At 47.4% G+C, this 13,613-nt stretch overlaps 1 protein-coding gene across 2 annotated transcripts in view; it reads left to right on the forward strand.

The window, feature by feature from the left end:
* Nucleotides 1-13,613, forward strand: part of CLPB (ClpB family mitochondrial disaggregase) — a 1,099,187-nt gene that overhangs the window by 734,488 nt on the left and 351,086 nt on the right. The window lies entirely within an intron of this gene.

A 13,613-nucleotide genomic window follows, 5' to 3' on the forward strand; every position in this document is an offset into this window, starting at 1 on the left:
GCCCTAGCACAGGGAAAACGCATAATGGTTGTTACGCCTGTACCTGTCTTGGAGACAGTGACAAAAGCAAGCATTCCGAATGCAAAAGCTTTACCTCCAAGATGGATGCAATGGGTTAATTCTCTTGCTGCAACAGACGTTGACTACGTTTTTGACCCCTACTTGAAAACTCAAGAATTTCTCCAATACGAACAAGAATGTCCTTTGCCCACTGAGATTCTGCCTCTAGAACACTACGGATGTATAATCTATACAGACGGATCAGCACAGCCCGCAGTGGGGGGTAAACAAGCTTATAGTGCAGCGTGCACGATTGTTAAAGGTTGCTGGCGCGAAGGTAAATTCAGACCTATGGTTACAAAAACACAATCTCTCGGAGACTGTACAGCTCAGCGAGCTGAACTACAGGCTTTCAAGATGGCGCTGGAAAATATCAATTGCGAATTCCCCACACTCATAGTGTGCGATTCGTATTACTGCGTTCAGTCTTACAATGAATATTTGCAGAACTGGGTTCAAAACGGTTTCAAAGACGCAAAAGGTGGCACAATCAAGCATACATTGCTTTGGGAACAAGTAGTTATATTACAGAAAGAACTACAAAAGACTCACGTGATCCATACACTGAGTCATCAGCGTGATGGCGTTCACGTTGAAGGGAATTCATTGGCTGATGAGGCCGCAAAGGCAGCTGTGCAAACGGCTTCCGTAGCTGCAATCACTCGTTCAAAAATCAAAAATAGATAGCGAAATAATGCAAGCTGTCACTGCCTCAGTAAAAGACAGTGGTAAAACACTTCCAAAAGGCTTTCCACTCAAGTACTCCTATATAACTGATGCAAATAATGTTCCTTTTGCTCGTATCCCTGGAGTGGGGGATAGAGTAATTCCAAACATGGAAAATAGATTAGGACTAATCTTAGCAGCACATGAAGGGCTCGCCTCTGCACGTGCAGGAGTTTCCGCCACAGTATCATTACTAAAGCAGAGACACTGGTGGCCGCGCATGAGGAAACAGACCAGAAACTATGTTTTGGAATGTGAAATCTGCCAGAAAATGAACGTTTCAACAGTGAAACGCCCGGCGCAGACTCCCCTTCTAATTTCGGATAAACCATTCTGTAGTAAGGGATCTCTGTGTATAGTCATAATCTAGTGAATAGTCCCGCCCATGTGCGTGGACCCCGGAGCAATCAAAAATAATCTCTTAAGGTGTCGAAAAATGCAGAACTGCACAGACACTTAAGAGAGAATTTAAAGACAGATAATGCAGCCTATATCCACAGGCTACACTGTCCAGTACTTCAACTAGAAATTCCACCAAAAATCCACAAACAGCAAAGCCTGTCCAGATTTCCCTTGCTTTAACAGCAAAAACCCTCTGGAATGATAGAGAGGAAGAAATGGACAGACAAGCCCCATAGGCTGCCATTATGTGGCTCAGAACAGGTGCCTTTAAGAGAACCTTCCAGAACTTCACAGTATCCCAGAATGCACTGCAGGTCCCTTTTACTTTTAGTTCTTTTTTCCGGCTCCTGCTAGCAGCACCCTGGAGCATTGAGCTCTCCCTTTTGGGATTTGTTTTGTGTTTTTCTCACTTTTTCAAGTGTTTTTGGTGCTTTTTTCAAAGTACTTTGGTTATTTCTTCTTTGGTGTGCTTTTGGGGCAGTCTTTTTGTCAAATATGCCATTATTATTTCACAAATGCCCGGAGTGTTCCAGGAAGAAGGCCAAGACTGACCCACACGAAGTGTGTATCCTCTGCCTTCCCTCCTCTCATACCCCAGAGGAGTGTGAGATTTGCCAGGGATTTACCACCAGGACCCTGAGAGACAGAAAGAAGATCAGGCTCCAAGGCATGGAGGAGAGAAGACTACAAGCACTAGGTGCGTCTGGGCAGGCTCCATCTGCCAGTGCTGAGGCCTCTGGGGGGCTCCCCAGAGGCAGGAAGTCCAGCAAGCGTCCCCATTCTCCGTCGGCGTCAATTGCACCGACAACGGCGTTGAGAGGGATGACTACAGTTTGTTCCCCGTCTCCCCAGGGCTCTGGGTCGAAGCGGCTTCGACGTCGAGGGATCTGACCAGGCCGCCGTCGAGATCACTGGTGACGATTTCGGCGTCGGCGTCGAGGACTCGACGTCGAGAGGTGGCCCGGCGTTGGCGCTCGCCGTCGAGGCGATACCGGCGTTCGCCGTCGGCGAAAAGGAGAAGGTCGTCGTCGAGGGGATCCTCGCCGTCGAGGGGGCAATTGCCGTCGAGGCACAAGAGTTCGCCGTCGAGGCACAAGAGATCACCGTCGAGGCACAGGAGGCCGTCGAGGCGACGGAGATCGACGTCGAGGCGATGGAGGTCGCCGTCGAGTCGGAAGCGTTCGCTGTCGAGGGACAGGCGTTCGCCGTCGAGGAAGCGCAGCTCGACGACGAGGGGCCGACGCTCACCGTCGGGTCGCCGTTCTTCGACGCAGGAACGGCGCAGAAGGAGTTTGGGCGCAGGAGTCAGTCTGGCAGGCGTCAAGTGCCTAGGAGAGACTTCCACATCCCAACCTGATAAGGAGGGCGGGTCACCGGGCTCGGTGTACTCCGTTGTGTATACCCCTCCGAGGCCGAGGACAGTAACGCCTCCTCCTCCTCCTCCTTTACCGAGAGGTCTTCCTCCGCGGGTCCCTACCCCGCCTCCTCTTCCACCTCTACCACCTCGGCTTCAGCCTCAGCCGCAGCCTCAACCTCAGCTGCCGGTGGACCAGCCTCCCCCGCTTCCTCCGAGGTCGATGTCCCTGCCCAGGTATCCGACTCCTCCGAAGGGGACCCTTCGGCCGAGGGCCCCATCCAAGCCAAAGTGTCCCGCCCCGGTGGAACCGGCGGGGTGACCGAAGCCAAGAAAGTTGCGCTCCCGCTCCGGACGGAGAGGGAGGTAGCGTAGTCGTCACCGATCCTCTACGAGGTCAAGACGGCGCCATAGGATCACGGTCCCGCACGGACTCTTCCAGAACCAGGTCCTACTCCCCGACCTTGTCAGACTTCCCGGGGACGAGGGTGTCTCCCGTGGATGACATCAGCACGTTCCAGGATGTTCTACTGAGGGGTGCAGCGAAATTAGGAATCACGGTGACGGCTCCAACACCTACGACGTCCGTGATTTTTGAGACACTTCACAAGAAGCATTTGTCTCGCTCTCTACTACCGCTCGTACCAGGCTTGGTAGAGCCAGCGGAGAAGCTGTTCCTCACGCCTGCAGTGACGAAAGCCGCTCCATCCCGTCTGCTTAAGAAGTACAGGGCTCCGGATTCCGACCCGGCTTTTCTGACGATTGACCCTGTTCCGGACTCCGTTATAGTGACGGCAGCCAGCAAACAACATTCTACCTCTCCGTCTTCTACCGTGCCTCCGGATAAGGAGAGCCGATGGATCGACTCCAATGGCAGGAAGGCCTGTGGGACGGTGGCTACGGCCATGAAGACCGCTAGCGATACGGCTTTGCTGGGGCGGTATGATCGTTCCCTGTGGGAATCCCTCCAGCAGTTCACGGAACTCCTGCCACGAGATAAGAGGGAGGACTTTCCTCGAAATCCAGAAGGAAAGGATGCTGGTTTCTAACCAGGTCATCAGCGCGGCTGCTGATGGTTCTCTTTTGGCGGCCCATGGTTATTGTCATGGGATCAACCAGCGTCGACATGCTTGGCTCAGGCTCACATCACTCAAGCCGGAGGCCCAGCAGCGAGTGGCTAATCTGCCCTTCTCGGGGGAGACCCTGTTGGAAAACATGCGGATGATGAGATGGCCCACATGAAGGCAGAGGCCGAGACTCTGACGGCTGTGGGTTTGGAGAAGCCCAAAGAAAAGAAAACCTACCGCCCGTTCCAGAGACGGGTTGGGGCGCAGGGCAGAGGGCGAGGACAGGCTTCGGGACAGCAGCAGCAGTTCCAGAGGCCCTTGCTCGCAGTCTTGTTTGGAGCACCGACGGACAGAGCGGGGCTTCCTTCTCCGATCAGTCAGCCGGGTGAGGTGAGGCTTTCCTCCCACACAAAGCTGGGAAAGAAGAGGTAGCTCTTATCTGCAAACACGTATTTTGTATGTCGGGTAGGTTGACGAGGGCCACTACTTTACCTTAATATTTTGATTCTTTAATAAATTTTTTGCACTTGTTATAATTCTTTCCTGCAGTAGCTTATATTACGTATCATCTAGGTCCTGAAGAAAGCCGGGTCAGTTGACCATTACGGCTGAAACATGTCGACCGCACTAGTTTGTAGCCAGGAGATAGTTAATATTTTCCATAATATCAGGTTATTTTAAGTATGGCACTTGGGTAATCCTTAATAAACATATTTTTTGTCCAAGTAGTCCTTTTTAAATTTTCACACACTTGAGCACTGCACTGCACCAGAGTACATACGGTTTGAACATTCACCTTGGCATGAGTCATTTAGGAGCATGAGGTCAGGTACCCAGCGTGGCAAGGTGGCTCAGAGCTGTGGTCCTAGACCTGAATCTCCTTGAGCTCCAGATGACGATGTTCCATCAGTAAGGGTGGGCCGATGGACTCTTGAATCTAGCCAGGTGGTGGGAAAAAGATTAGAATCGGGCTTCCACATCTTTGCAGCATTTCAGTTGTTTCCAGTTCCCTTCAGATTTGACTGGGCATCTCCTTATTAGTTGTGTAAACTGTGATTGGGGAGCGGAGGTGTTTTCAGTCTTTAATCAATTCCCCCTAGACCCTTATCTACACTATATTTTCACCCTTCCAGAAGCGCCAGAAGGGTAGAGGAGGTCAGCAGTCCTCTACAGCGAACAAGGGCGCGGCCGGGTCTCGACCCTGAGCTGTTACTTCCCCTACATCCGTTACCCGCTCCGGTGGGGGGAAGCATTCAATTTTTTCTGGCAGAGTGGAGAAAAATTACTCAGGACAAGTGGGTGCTGAATATTGTTTGCAATGGATACAGTTTTCGGTTCACCAGCCCTCCTCCATCAATTCCTCCGGTCAGCTCGCAGTTTCAGCTGCGCGAGCTCCAGGCGGAGGCCGATATCCTGAAAAGGGCGATAGAAGACATACCTCTGTCTCAAAGAGGAAGAGGTCTGTACTCCCGGTTCTTCCTGGTCCGCAAAAAGGACAAGAATGAGTTCAGGCCCATTCTGGATTTGCGACAGGCAAACAAGTGGATTCGCAGAGAGAAGTTTTGCATGCTGTCGTTGCATCAGATTTATCCTCAGCTGCAACGGGGGGGACTGGCTGTGTGCCATAGACCTACAGGATGCATACTTCCATGTGCCCATTGCACACAAACACAGGAAGTTCCTGCGATTCCAAGTCGGCACCAATCATTATCAGTACACAGTACTGCCATTCGGACTGAAGTCTGCGCCCAGGACATTCTCGAAGTGCATGGCAGTGGTAGCCGCACACCTAAGGAAGAACAAGGTGTTTGTCTACCCTTACCTGGTCGATTGGTTGATCAAGGCCTCCTCCTTCTCGGAAGCTCAAGCACACTTCCAGAAGACGTGTGTTCTCTTGAACAAGCTGGGGTTGCACATCAACATGTCCAAGTCTGTCCCGACTCCAGTCCAGTGCATCCAGTACTTGGGAGCCTCCATCAATACGCTGTCAGCAAGCGTGTCTCCTTCGGAGGAGCGACGATTATCACTCCTTCGGAAGGCTCAGGCTCTTATGACCACTCCATCTACAACAGTGAGGACGGTGTCTTCTCTACTGGGATCGATGGCCTCTTGTATCTTCCTCACGCCCCACGCACGGCTGCACATGAGACCATTGCAGGAGTGCTTGGAGGATCAGTGGGATCAGAGGAAAGAGTCGTGGGACGACAGGATACGACTGTCTCGACATGCTCTTCAGTCTCTGAAGTGGTGGTGTTCGGCGGAGAATCTCCTGAGAGGGGTTCCCTTCCACAAGGACATTCCCACGCAGACTATCGTGACGGATGCGTCTCTCCACGGCTTGGGGGCGCACTCCGGAGACTTACAGATTCAAGGGACGTGGTCCCAGACGGAATCCACGTACCACATCAATTTCCTGGAACTCAGAGCTGTTCACTTGGCGCTGAAGGCCTTTCTTCCATCCTTCTGGACCAACTCTTTGCTTGTTCAGACGGACAATACGACCACGAAGTATTACCTCAACAAGCAGGGGGGGTCGAGATCGCGCACTCTATCGCAGGAGGCGCAGGCGATCTGGCACTGGCTTCTGGCCAGAGGACTGACGATAACGGCCACCCATCTACCAGGTGTGCAGAATGTTCAGGCAGACGCACTGAGCAGACTGATTCAGGAAAACCACGAATGGGTCATAAACGACGAAGTACTAGGAGAAGTCTTCGCAAGGTGGGGGACTCCAGACGTAGATCTGTTCGCCACCGCCGAAAACAGCAAATGCCGAGACTTCGCCTCCAGGTACTACCAGCCAGGGACGCTGGGGAATGCGTTATGGATCAACTAGTCGAACAGCTTTCTGTACGCTTTTCTACCCATTCCCCTGATTCCTGCAGTGCTCATCAAACTGTCCCAGTCCAGGGCGCGGATGATCCTGATTGCCCCGGAATGGCCCAGACAGTGGTGGTTCACGGACCTGCTTCACCGGTCTCTCCTTCCTCACGTACGGTTGCCGTGCAGGCCGGACCTTCTCACGAAGCTCAGGGGGCAGATGTTACACCCCAACCTCTCGTCTTTGAGTTTGGCGGCATGGCTCCTGAGATAGTGCAATATGGCCATCTGAATCTACCTAAAGATTGCATGGACATACTGAAGGAGGCTAAGCGACCTTCCACTAGGACTTCTTATGCTTACAAGTGGAAGAGATTTAGCATCTGGTGCAAGTCCAAGAACTATGACTCCCTAAAACTGACTGACTGACTCCCTAAAACTTCACAAGCTAACACCTCTTCTGTATTTCTAGGCACAATCTTTTCTTTTTCCACCGGACAACCGTCCTTCACCTCATATGCTCGACCACTGGTGTCAACTGCATGCACCAAATCATTATCCTGAAAGTAACTTTCTTCATTAAAAAATGGCTCACAACTTGAACTATGCTTCCATTCTCCAGAAAAAACATCACAAAAATTAGTCAGATTAATTACTCTTTTCCACTTACATTTTGATTTGAACACATTGATTACCTTATCTAGTGTACGAATTCTATTCATTACTAAACTATATAATTTATTTTTCACTTTAAATGCTTCATCCACAATCTTAACTATGCTTTTTTTTTTCTTGTAAAAAGCGGTCTTTTTTTGATACCTCTTTACATTTTTTAATAAATTGGATACTATTCTGTTATAAAACATTCGTCTACGAATTTCAATAAATTGATTTCTCCTTCTATTGCTATAGACAATATCATCTCCTTCTACAGGTCTAACATTTTTGGAGGGGCACAATTTCTTCTTTCTAATTAGAGGTGTCCTATTCTTCTTTGAAACAACATCTTTTTTTTTTTACATTTCAATAACTTCCTGAGAAAATTCTTAGTTTGCTTACCAGGAGCATTATTTGTTTTCCCTGAAGATTTTGTTTTGGATGAGTCTTGTATTTGTTTTATTGGACCTTAAATCCTTTTTGTATTGTTTTTGACGTCTTTACTTTGATGGCATATTCTTTTATCTTTCTATAGATGATTATAATCTGTGGTAAAGAAAAAATAACATATTATAGACCACTACAAACATATTACATAGCAATTACAATAAGTAAACGATATAAACACTAGTTTACAACATAAGCCTGATTTACATTACATGTGCTGTGCTTTGTGTCAAAAACGATTTACTATGTAAAATGTTTTCTGGTAAAATGTCTGGCTTTAAAATTTTGTCAAGGATCACACTGAGTGTCTGTGTAAAATAAGGAATTACATTTTCAAATTTTTCAATAATGTCACCTGTGCCTTCTAACAGTTTGTCTCTCTTAGCTTAAAAGGTACTCTGTGTCTGTGTCTCATGTCACTTTGCACGTGCATAATCTCTCTTTTTATGTGTGTCATTTCTCTCTTTGTGTGTGTGTCATGACATGTGTCTCATGTGCCTAAGATCACACTGTGAGTCAAGCTTGATTTTAAATGAATCTGGGTGAATAATTTGGTTAGTTGATGTGTTTTAAAATATGGAAATACATGTATTTTTAAAGTCATTTAGGCTTTACCATATGTACTAGTAGGGAATTTTAGGCAGCATATCTGTTAGGCCTCTTACTTCAGAAATAGGCTCTAAGCTGTGCAATCAAGATCCAGGGTGTGCCTTTGAAATGGAAAAGGAATGTTATGTCTTGCTTATATATATGTCCCCTTTTAATCATGTCCCCCTTTTTATTTTCACCTCTTGTGTCTCGATTCTACCGAGACACAAGATGGCGGACTCTCCGGACTGTTTAGAATGTTGACAGATATCCGACAGCCAATCAGCTTTCCGCTCGCGCACTCCCGTAGCGCGCCGGGTGCGCTCCCCGGTACGCGTACTGGAGAGCGCTCGGAGCGCGCCTATAGATATATATGTGTTTTTGAAGTTAATTTTCGAAAAAACCACTGGAGCAATTTTCACCAAATATAGCAAAGGCACTTCTGCGTACCAGTCCCTACAATTTTGCAAAAGTTTGGCGTAATTCCGTTCAGCGGTTCGGGGCTGTAGCCTTGTCAGATCGTCCTATGTAAATTAACATGGGGAAAACACGTTTTGGGACCCCCCTTTTTTCTCGGCCCCCACTTCACGAATCCCCCCGAAACTTGCAGGAAAGGAGCGGAGCTGGCCAAAATTTTGAAAAATTACACGCAAATTCCTCAACCGGCGCCAAAGTTATTCCCAATAGAATGTTGCGGATTTCCTATGGTAGCTAGGTCCTAACTATATATATATATATATATATATATATATATCAGGAGAAACAAAGTACCGCCGAGCACTAGGTTCGTGCAAAACACAGGGTCCGGGTTCTTTATGCCAAATATAAGAGGTTTATTAAAGTCATAAACCTTGTGACGCGTTTCGCACTCCACAGACCGCTTGTTCACACAACGTTTGTACAAACATTTCATGCTTTAAAAAACAAAACAGTCCTGATGAATTCATGATCATGGAAAGCGGACGGGTGCTGTGCGTGGTGATATGTATATATATATATATATATATCCGCTCCAGTTACACCAAAATCGGGTCACTCGCGGACGGGTGCTGTGCTTGGTTTTGCCCCACGAAATATTCTCGCTCCAACTTCCTTACTTTCAGTAAAGAGATAAAGCACTCGCGGGGAGAGTTTTCTGTTGCAGTTTATTTATCCAAACAAGTAGACAAACGCGTTTCGGATTTCCTTCTTCAGTGGCTACCATCGACACTGTTTGCAGACATTTTAAAGCATGTGACATTAATTTGCTGGACACAAACGAGAGACTTTATGGTTACAGTGACTTTCAGCCATATTTAAATGATTAAATATCCGTCAATTTATCGTTCTAAACATTCATTATTTTGTTTATATTTACATATGTATGCAAACACTCGAGTTATCACGCATACAATTTCACACTGTTTCTAAAAACATTTTTAAAGCATGGTTTTGGCATTTAGAAAATAATTTCTAATATTCAAACTGTTTAATGCCCAAAATTCTTAACTCACCTTTCCACCGTGTTATTTCATGATTTACGGGAAACCCTCGAGCGCCTTACGTTATTATGCCGTGGATCGGCAGTCGTCACTGTATTATATCTCGCCATGTATTGGCCCATTTCATATGTTTTCAAATGACTCTTCTGGAACATGTTAAAATATATTTCCTGTAACTATTTCCCCAAGTGTACTGACAATTCATCGCTTTTATTCAGGCCATTCGGTGTCTTGGTCCCTAGATCGATTATGTAGCGGGACTCTAATCTTCTCAATTTCTGTACCTGATCGCCCCCTCTTGAACTTGCTGAAATATTGTCTAGGGCAAAATATTGTAACAGATCCCTGTTGCTTTTATGTTTTATAGCGAAGTGTCTAGCCATTGGGTAACTAAAGTCTTTGTTGACAATTGCTCGTTGGTGTTCTAAAATCCTGATCTTCACGCAGTGTACTGTACTGCCTATTTATCTAACCCCGCATGGACAAATCAGGCAGTATACAGCATATGTAGTATGGCATGTTAGGAATTTGCTAATTTTCTCTTTATCATTCAAACCTGGTACTTCATAAGATGTAACTCTCTTGCTGTTTGCACAAGCTTTACACTTGTCGCAGGGAAAGAAACCCTGCATTTCTCTGATTCTTTCTCTTCTTTCTATGCCTTTCTGTAAATGGCTATGTACTAGCTTATCCCTTAATGATCTAGCCTTTTTTAAAGGTGATCAGGGGAGTATGTGGAATATCCTTCCCAATGACAAGATCAGTTTTCAATATATGCCAACTTATTTAGTATGTTTCTAAAGCAGTTTGCATCATCAGAATATGTGGTGATCAGTCAAAATTTTCCTTCTTCCTTGTCTGTTTTATGATTCTTTTTCTCTTTGAGAAGCTCTTCTCTAGAAATCTTTTTTACCTTTTCCAAGGTGTTGTCTAATGGTTCTGTACTGTATCCTCTTACCACGAACCTCAGCATACTTTCAAACCGACGCGTTTCGCCGTAAGGCTTGGTCACGTGACCAAGCCTTACGGCGAAACGCGTCGGTTTGTGACCAGCTGTTGCAAATAAAGTTATTTTGAAGCATCCCGGAGTGTCCCGATTACTTTCTGTAGTTAGAAAGTTTGGTTCGAGATATTACAGAAAACGCCGTTTTTTTGGGAGGGACCGCCGCGAAGTTAAAGCCCTGGACTACCGGCAATTGTGGTAACATATATATATATATATATATATATATATATATATATATATATATATATATATATATATATATATATATATATATCCCCCAAAAAAAAGCACCTTGCTTTGAGAACGCCAACACAGTGTGAGGTGAATCCCTTCTTTATTGCAGGTATGCCAAACAGCGCGCTTACTCCTCCATGACAAAAAGCGCCATACGCGTTTCGGGCATCATCCCTTGATCACTGGCATGCACACAGTCCTGCACAGCTGCTCATACTTATACAGTCTCCGCCCTTGATAGCAAGTGCATTCTGGGTTAGGGAGTTCATTACCATATTGGAAGTTTCCTCCAAAGTGGTAGCAGCCGGTGCTGTGTCCATTTTAAAACAATATATCCCAAGTGGGCTGACATGGAGGGAAGCTGCAATGTCTCGCACAATATCAAAGCCCACAATAGATGGACCTCAGACTCCACGAAGCCCCAGTGACGGGTCCGTGGCCAGCAGGATATGCGGGGGGCATTCTCGCGACGAGGAGCGCCGCATTTTAATTCCCCAAAAAAAAGCACCTTGCTTTGAGAACGCCAACACAGTGTGAGGTGAATCCCTTCTTTATTGCAGGTATGCCAAACAGCGCGCTTACTCCTCCATGACAAAAAGCGCCATACGCGTTTCGGGCATCATCCCTTGATCACTGGCATGCACACAGTCCTGCACAGCTGCTCATACTTATACAGTCTCCGCCCTTGATAGCAAGTGCATTCTGGGTTAGGGAGTTCATTACCATATTGGAAGTTTCCTCCGAAGTGGTAGCAGCCGGTGCTGTGTCCATTTTAAAACAATATATCCCATTTCCTATGGGAAATATATTTCGGAGGAAACTTCCAATATGGTAATGAACTCCCTAACCCAGAATGCACTTGCTATCTAGGGCGGAGACTGTATAAGTATGAGCAGCTGTGCAGGACTGTGTGCATGCCAGTGATCAAGGGATGATGCCCGAAACGCGTATGGCGCTTTTTGTCATGGAGGAGTAAGCGCGCTGTTTGGCATACCTGCAATAAAGAAGGGATTCACCTCACACTGTGTTGGCGTTCTCAAAGCAAGGTGCTTTTTTTTGGGGGAATTAAAATGCGGCGCTCCTCGTCGCGAGAATGCCCCCCGCATATCCTGCTGGCCACGGACCCGTCACTGGGGCTTCGTGGAGTCTGAGGTCCATCTATTGTGGGCTTTGATATTGTGCGAGACATTGCAGCTTCCCTCCATGTCAGCCCACTTGGGATATATTGTTTTAAAATGGACACAGCACCGGCTGCTACCACTTCGGAGGAAACTTCCAATATGGTAATGAACTCCCTAACCCAGAATGCACTTGCTATCTAGGGCGGAGACTGTATAAGTATGAGCAGCTGTGCAGGACTCTGTGCATGCCAGTGATCAAGGGATGATGCCCGAAACGCGTATGGCGCTTTTTGTCATGGAGGAGTAAGCGCGCTGTTTGGCATACCTGCAATAAAGAAGGGATTCACCTCACACTGTGTTGGCGTTATCAAAGCAAGGTGCTTTCTTTTTTTTTTGGGAATTAAAATGCGGCGCTCCTCGTCGCGAGAATGCCCCCCGCATATCCTGCTGGCCACGGACCCGTCACTGGGGCTTCGTGGAGTCTGAGGTCCATCTATTGTGGGCTTTGATATTGTGCGAGACATTGCAGCTTCCCTCCATGTCAGCCCACTTGGGATATATTGTTTTAAAATGGACACAGCACCGGCTGCTACCACTTCGGAGGAAACTTCCAATATGGTAATGAACTCCCTAACCCAGAATGCACTTGCTATCTAGGGCGGAGACTGTATAAGTATGAGCAGCTGTGCAGGACTGTGTGCATGCCAGTGATCAAGGGATGATGCCCGAAACGCGTATGGCGCTTTTTGTCATGGAGGAGTAAGCGCGCTGTTTGGCATACCTGCAATAAAGAAGGGATTCACCTCACACTGTGTTGGCGTTCTCAAAGCAAGGTGCTTTTTTTTTTTCTGGGAATTAAAATGCGGCGCTCCTCGTCGCGAGAATACCCCCCGCATATCCTGCTGGCCACGGACCCGTCACTGGGGCTTCGTGGAGTCTGAGGTCCATCTATTGTGGGCTTTGATATTGTGCGAGACATTGCAGCTTCCCTCCATGTCAGCCCACTTGGGATATATTGTTTTAAAATGGACACAGCACCGGCTGCTACCACTTCGGAGGAAACTTCCAATATGGTAATGAACTCCCTAACCCAGAATGCACTTGCTATCTAGGGCGGAGACTGTATAAGTATGAGCAGCTGTGCAGGACTCTGTGCATGCCAGTGATCAAGGGATGATGCCCGAAACGCGTATGGCGCTTTTTGTCATGGAGGAGTAAGCGCGCTGTTTGGCATACCTGCAATAAAGAAGGGATTCACCTCACACTGTGTTGGCGTTCTCAAAGCAAGGTGCTTTTTTTGGGGGGGAATTAAAATGCGGCGCTCCTCGTCGCGAGAATGCCCCCCACATATCCTGCTGGCCACGGACCCGTCACTGGGGCTTCGTGGAGTCTGAGGTCCATCTATTGTGGGCTTTGATATTGTGCGAGACATTGCAGCTTTCCTCCATGTCAGCCCACTTGGGATATATTGTTTTAAAATGGACACAGCACCGGCTGCTACCACTTCGGAGGAAACTTCCAATATGGTAATGAACTCCCTAACCCAGAATGCACTTGCTATCTAGGGCGGAGACTGTATAAGTATGAGCAGCTGTGCAGGACTCTGTGCATGCCAGTGATCAAGGGATGATGCCCGAAACGCGTATGGCG

The sequence above is a fragment of the Lissotriton helveticus genome, chromosome 8 (genome assembly GCF_964261635.1).
Source record: "Lissotriton helveticus chromosome 8, aLisHel1.1, whole genome shotgun sequence".
NCBI classification, from domain to species: Eukaryota; Metazoa; Chordata; class Amphibia; order Caudata; family Salamandridae; genus Lissotriton; species Lissotriton helveticus.